The sequence below is a fragment of the Galeopterus variegatus genome, unplaced genomic scaffold, assembly GCF_000696425.1.
Source record: "Galeopterus variegatus unplaced genomic scaffold, G_variegatus-3.0.2 Scaffold1211, whole genome shotgun sequence".
NCBI classification, from domain to species: Eukaryota; Metazoa; Chordata; class Mammalia; order Dermoptera; family Cynocephalidae; genus Galeopterus; species Galeopterus variegatus.
Genome location: NW_007727322.1, coordinates 88,984 through 96,275, shown reverse-complemented (window position 1 = coordinate 96,275; position 7,292 = coordinate 88,984). Strand labels below are relative to the sequence as shown.

General features: G+C 43.4%; 1 pseudogene; it reads left to right on the top strand.

The window, feature by feature from the left end:
* The first annotated feature begins 4,584 nt into the window (after positions 1 to 4,584).
* Positions 4,585 to 7,292, top strand: part of LOC103592752 — a 61,790-nt pseudogene continuing 59,082 nt past the window's right edge.

Sequence of the window (7,292 nt, the reverse complement as noted above, 5' to 3'; positions counted from 1 at the left end):
ACTGAAACTCTGTACACATTAAGCAACCACTCTGCCTTGTCTCCACAACCCCTGGCGACCACCACTCTTTCTGTCTCTATGAATTGGATTGCTTCAGGTACCTCATAGAAGTAGGATCATCCAGTATTTGTCTTTTTGTGACTCTCATGGTTATATCTTACAAGTACAGCACAGTATGAAAACCAAGAAATTTACATGAGTACAATGTTTCTATACAGTTCTGTGCCATACTGCGATCGAGATACAGGACTGCTCCGTCACCACAAGGTAAAGAGCTGTTCTGTCAACTCTGTAAAGGTGGCGCTTCAGGGGTGGTATGGTCTTCATAGTCTTGTCTACTCTCCGTCCCTACCCTTTGCAGCCAGTAATCTGTTTTCTGTCTCTACAATTCTGTCATTTTGAGAATGTCATATACAGATGGCTCCTGACTTACAATGGTTTGATTTACGATTTTTCAACTTTATAATGGTTGAAAGTGGTAGTCATTGGGTAGAAATTGTACTTTGAGTGCTCATGCAATCTTTCTGTTTTTGGCTTTCAATAAAGTACATGAGATAGTCAATCCTTTGCTATAAAATAAGCTTCATGTTAGGAGATTTTGCCCAACTGTGGGCTAATGTAAGTGTTCCAAGCATGTTTAAGGCAGGCTAGGCCAGGCTATGATGTTTGGTAGTTTATGTGTTAAACGCATTTTCAACTGACGATATTTTCAACCTGCAATGGGTTTATCTGGCTTTAACCCCATCGGAAGTTGAGGAGCATCTGTACCTGGAATCATAGAGTAGACCACACTGATTTTTATCTCGTGTTGTTATTGTGCTAATCAAGCCAATGTCCTGGCTTAAGGGAGCAAGCTCAGTTGTTTTTGAAGAGGCTTCTGGTTCATAGTAATAAACTCATGTCATCGGAGGACTGTGGCATGTGATCGGAGGACTGTGGCCTGTGTCCTCACTTGCTATAGCTGAGCCCTTAGCACAGTTCATGCAACTGGCTGTGTCTTGAACTTTATCTGTACATTTAAAAGCACCAGAGAGGTTAAGACAGTGACCTGTTACCCTTTAGAACTTGTCTGTTAATTTGGTATGTCAAAAAAAAAAAAGAGCCTTGCCTGCTCTGATGTATGTGGATATGAGGCTTGGAGCGAGTTCTCAGAGGATGAACATAGAGAGCTTATGTGGCTTGACCATTTCTTTTCAAGTACCACCTAGTTAAAAAAAAAAAAATCAGTGAATGCAGCAAAAAGTGTTAAGTAGATCTTGGTTATTGCTTGACCACATGAAATGTGGCCAAAATGATCAGTAATGGAAGAGCTCTATTTAAGACATACTTACATGCTCAGGCAAAATTTTAGACTATGAGAAACGATTCAACCGAAAAAAAAAAAAAAAAAAGAAAGCTGGTGTAGATTTCAAAAGACATGACCTTACCCCACCCCACCCCACCCCCAATGCTTCATCCGTAATTTTAGAAAGACTTCCCTAATTTTGCCATTTGGAAAATGGGGTCAACTATATTATGGGAAGTTCTATATCTTGGGAGCTAAAAAAGGTAAAGAATTTAAATAAGATTAGGGCTAAACAGTTCCAGAGGGAACAGATGTGACCTGAATCCTTTTCTGCTTTAGATGACGGCCATCGTTCTAAAATGTGGCATTAGAATCTCCCGGGGGCGGGCTAGAGACTCTCGGATTCCTCAGAGATTCTGATTCTGTGGGTCTGGTGGGGCCTGTCTGTCTCTCTGTGGATCTGATGATAATCTCCCTTGTTTCTGAGATTTTATCTGTTTGGAAAGCAGTTTTGGGCCTCGCTGGTTCCTCCCTCAGCTGCTTCCTGGGGGGCCTCAGCTACACTGTGGGAAGCCCCTGTCTCTTTGCCCCTGTCTCCATCCCTCACCTCCTGCTGGTGGAGGGTGGATGCGGCTGACACTCTTGGGTGACAAGCCTCTAAATCGTCCCCCTCCATCACACAGAAGGCCAGGTATGTAGAAGGGATGCTTTATAATTTGTTTTTGCTTTTACTCTGAGGAAATAAAGGTTACTCCCAGAGTGCAAGCAACTTGGCCTTGAGTGTTAGACATCCCTGCACACTCTTTGGTCCACTGCTATGGGCTGAATTGTATTCCCCCCCAAAAAGACATGTTGGAGTCCTAACCTACACAGAATTTGACCTTTTAGGGTCTTTGCTGGGGTAATCAAGTTAAAATGAGGTCCTTAGGGTGGGCCCTAATCTGTTATGACTGCTGTCCTTATAAAAAGGAAATTTGGACTCAGGCATGCAGACAGGGAGAGTACCATGTGAACACAAAGATGGCCAACAGCCACTGGTCATCTTTAACCTGTGTTTAACCTGTGTTTTGGGCTTAATTGTGTGTCCCCATCCACAAATTTGTGTGTTAAAGTCCCAGCCCCCAGTACCTCAGAACGTGGCTGTATTTGGTGATGGGGCCTTTAAAGAGGTGAGTAACTTAAAATGAGGCCGTAGGGTAGGCCCCAATCCAATCTGACCTTCTTAATGAGAAAAGGAACTCTGGACACACAGATGCCAGGTTGTGCATGCACAGAGAAGAGACCACGTGAGGACACAGCAAGAGGGTGGCCGTCTGCAAGCCAAGGAGGAGAGGCCCCGGAGGAGACCAGCTCTCCTGACACTTGATCTTAGACTCGTAGTCTCCAGAACTGTGAGCAAAGAAATTTCTGGTGTCTAAGCCGCTCAGTCTGTGGTGTTTTGTTACGGCAGCCCTAGCAAACTAATCCAATGGCCGAGTCCAGAGAGTTCTTCTGAGGTATAATATAATTTTTTTTTTAAAGAATGAAAATGTTTACAAAGGATTTTCACTTAGCAAGGGTAACAGGAATAATATTTTGAAATATTAAACTGATGTATTTTTCACACCCCTGTAAATCATGTATGTACCCCCACAGCCCTCTGCCATTAAGGTGAAGCCATTAACTGCAGGGTGGGTGAGGGCAGGGGGTGCCTGGAATAAAAAAGTCATTGATGGGCTTTGATTTTCAAAGCTGCCTTTGTTGATTCCATATTGAAATAATAGTTTCAAAAGCCAGCCTTTATGGAAAGAGAAAATGTTTATTTTCTGAATTTTTAAAGCTCCCTTTACACAGGGAGTTGGGGCTGGCATTTAGACATATAAGTTCTACTATGTAGAGAACTCAGGTTATTTCATAGAGAGGTACTGACTGACAGGAAGAGGGAGGTAAGAGGGAAAAATAATCAGATATCTGTGTCCTGGCTGCTCCCCTTGAAAGAGGGCAGTGTTAGACACATCCAGGGAGTTTGTGAGAATCCCAGAGTTTTTCCAGGTACAGACTGAGGAAATATCAAGTCTCAGAGAATCGCTGCATCCCACATGGTGTCAGAAGGTAGTAGGTTAGGAAGGGCTGAATGAAGGGTGAAGACAGAGAGAGACTCGAGATGGCACAAGCCCACGAGTATTCCTGGGGTCTGTGGGTTCCTGGGTGCTCCGAGTGGAGAATGTAGAAGGTAGTCGAGCAGAGAGCCAGGACACCTGCTATGGGGTCACTCAGGGCGGCTGTGACCCTGTAGCAGAGGCTGTGGGTGGACAGCCGGCTCAGGGGATGAAGCAGGACATTGTCAAGATTCACAGCACTCGCAACACCAGTCAGAGTCCCACGGAGCCGAGATGGTGGAGTTGGGAGGAGGGTACTGAGTGGGGCGCCGGTGACCAGGTGGGATCAGAAACTGACTCTCGCATAGGGACCTGCACTTGTTTCTGAGACCTCCTGTCCTGTGACTAAGCTCAGGTGAGATTCTCCCTACAGTAATGGAAGGGCAGGTGAAGGTGGGAGGGTCAGAAATCTCGAAAGATGATTTTACCAGAAAGAGACCAAAGTAAGCCCATTCAGGCTGTGTTAAACTGAAAAGACCGAGATCTATGTAGCTACCAAGTTTTTACCCTCTTCTCCGACCTCCTCCCTTTTCTCTTTAGGGAAAAGTGGAGAAACAGTTTAGAAAACAAAGAAGTAACCTTATCTGGCACCTCTGAGTACACAGGGCACGATGGTCACATCACTACACTGCACATGTGATTTCTTCTGACTTTTCCAAGGCTTTGACTCACCGACTTTGCCACATGTCTCTGAGCTTCCTTGTAGGTAAATAAAATCAAGAGAAAGGGCACTTATTCCTTGGATTCTTGATTTAAGATCGTTCGTGCTCTGTGGCATGAACTGCTGCACTCACATGCGTCCTATTAATATCACATAAGCAACAGTTTGGTTTTTGTTGTTTGTCTTAATGGGCTAACGTAGAAAACTTCCTTAAAAAGTTAGGAAATATTTTAGGTTTTGTGGGCCACATGTCTCTTGCAACTATTCCATTTTGCTGTTGTAGTGCTAAAGCAGCCATTGATAGTATGCAACATAAGAGCATGGGTGTGTTCCAATAAAACTTTATGTATGGACACTGAAATTTGAATTTTATAGAATTTGCACATGTCACAAAGTCTTATCTTGACAGTCTCCCCCCAACCCTCAGCCATTTTAAGCATGTAAACACTGGAGCAGGCAGGGTGGTGGCGGTCCCCTGGGGAGGCCTGTGGCTGGTCCTGATGGACTCCGTTGCCCAAAATCCTTGCTCCTGTTGCCCAAAATCCTTGCTCCTGACCATCAGTCAATACAAAGCAGTCAAGTCAGAGGCCAACGCAACCCAGATTTCATGGCATTTGGAGGTCATTTTTCGGTGGAAGCTCACACAACTGTTTACATCGAGTCTGATATTACCAAGAGGATGCCTGAGTTGCCTTGCAGAGCTACTTGAAGAGCCAAACATAAGCGCTTCACTGATCTTAAGTATCACCAGTTCGCTGTCTCAACTTGATGCAGACAATGAGATCAGAGACTGTCTTCAGAACACAGACCATGTGAGCAGTGTGCTGGCAGGAGTGGCTTGTCACAGCAGCACTTGCCATGATGATTCAGTGTTTCTGCCATGCATTAAACTTCTGCAGGGGTTAACATATAACGTCAACATTTTTCATTCGAGTGCAAATATAGATGAATCAATTACCTTCCTGATAGATTATATTCAGTCTTGTGAAGATAAGTTAACGATAAGTTGTCTAAGATTATTGACAAATCTTTGTCAGCACACTCTTTCCGTTCAAACATACATGAAGACTTTGAGTAATGCAAAATCTTTTTCATTGAACTCTTATAACCCTCTTGGCCCATAATAGTTTAACTGTGATTGTGTTTGTACTTTCAATATTATTCTAGTTTATCTGACATTAACTGAAGAGGAGGAGGAAAAGCTATTCCATGCCCAAATCATTCATCAGACTTTTTGACTAATGTTTAATATTTGAGTAAATAGTGATGAGACCCTAAGCAGAAAGTATTCAGTTAACCTACTGATGGATCTCCTTAAGAATCCTAGAATTGCTGCTTGCCTGGCCAGGTATGAGTATTTTTCTCCATGTCTTAGTGAAGTACTCGGTCTTGTTAATGGGAAGCATACTGATTCTTCTTCAGAGGTTTTAGAATTTCTTCTCGCCTTCTGTGCAGTGTGTCAGCTGCGCCACCTGCTTGCTCAGATGATGTCTGAACAGTCCCCATCTGGTGACAGCATTCTGGGAATCCGTTCTAAGTATTTAGAACTTCCTGTGGCTCTAGTTCTTTGGTTAAGCCAACCTTTGGATAGATCAGAAAACTGTTCCGTTTCAGCATCAGAGTTGTTCAAGGAAATATTCGAGGATGTCATAGGTGCTGCTAACTGTCCTCAGCTGACTGTTTTGTGACTCTTCTGCTGCTTACAATCCTTGATCAGCTTCAGTTCACAGAACAAAATCTAGATGAGGCCTTAACAAGAGAAAAATGTGGAAGGATGGTCAAGGCCACTGAAGGTTTGTTAGCTCCGTGTGGAGATGATACTCTGACAATGCATATTGCAAAAATTCTGCCTGCTATCAAGTGTACCATGCTGAGAAACAGCAATTTACAGCAAGATTGACCTGGGGTTTGGAACAAAAATAGTAGATTCTGAACTATGCAAACTTGCTGCCAATGTAATTTTGAAAACTGTTGACTTGATAAACAGACTTATACAGGCGGTTCCTGGTACAGAAGTAAGCACTTACAAAATCCTTCAGGATCCACATTTGATTATGCCTTTGGCTTTTGCCTTAACATCAGATAATCGAGAACAACAGAGTCTGGATTGGAAATATTATTGAAATTTGCTCCCCTGCCAGATTTTCCTGCGTTAATATTTGGAGAAAGTATAGCAGGAAGCAATGCCTATAGATCACAGAACACAGAACATATGCCCCAAAGAATGTCTTTAAATAAACCAGTGAAGTGTTTAACTCCTCCCCTTTTGAAAGATAGCATTCCTGGATTGAACATTGAGGAATTAATAGAAAACTTCAGTCTGGAGAGGTGGTAAAGGATTGGATTAATGATTTTAGAATATCTGACATAATGGATGTATAGGAGATAAAATTGTCCACATTAGCCACCAAGGAAAGCAGGCTACAAGATCTCTTGGAAGCAAAACTCTAGCCCTTTCACAGGCTGAAAGACTGATCGCTCAGTATCGCTGTCAAAGAACCCAAGCCGAGACAGAGGCACAGACACCTGCTGGTGTGTTGAGAGAAGCTGAGAGAAAAAACGAAGAGCTGGTGTGTTGCTGAAGTCACAGCAGGATGAATCAGAAAGAGCCCGGAGTGATACGGAGCACCTCTTTCAACAAGCGAGGAAGTTAGAATCTGTGGCTGAAGAACACGGAATAGTGACAAGATCCTCCATGCAACCTCTTCAGAGAAATGAAACCACTGAAAAGGAGAATGAAGATTCCCAGATCAGACGTGATTCTCTGAATAAACAAATCGAGACAAGAGAAAAAGTTGATGAGCCACTCAAGCAACCAAATGAAAAAACTGTCGCCCAATTAATAGAGGAAGAACGGAGGAAAGACGTACAGAACCAGCTAGTAGACAGAGAATAGAAACCAGCAAATTTTCATTAAAAAAAGTACAAGAAGAAAAGATTTCAGTCTTACAAAAGGAAAGAGAAGACAGGGAGGAAACCATCGATGTCATTAGAAAAGAATTAAGCAGAACAGAGCAGATTAGAGCTGAGCATGAAGGCTTCCTCCCTACAGGGTCAAAGGCCCAATTAGAAGGTTCTTTGGAGGGCCGGCCCGTGGCTCACTTGGGAGAGTGCGGTGCTGACAACACCAAGGCCACGGGTTTGGATCCCATATAGGGATGGCCAGTTAGCTTACTTGGGAGAGTGTGGTGCTGACAACACCAAGTCA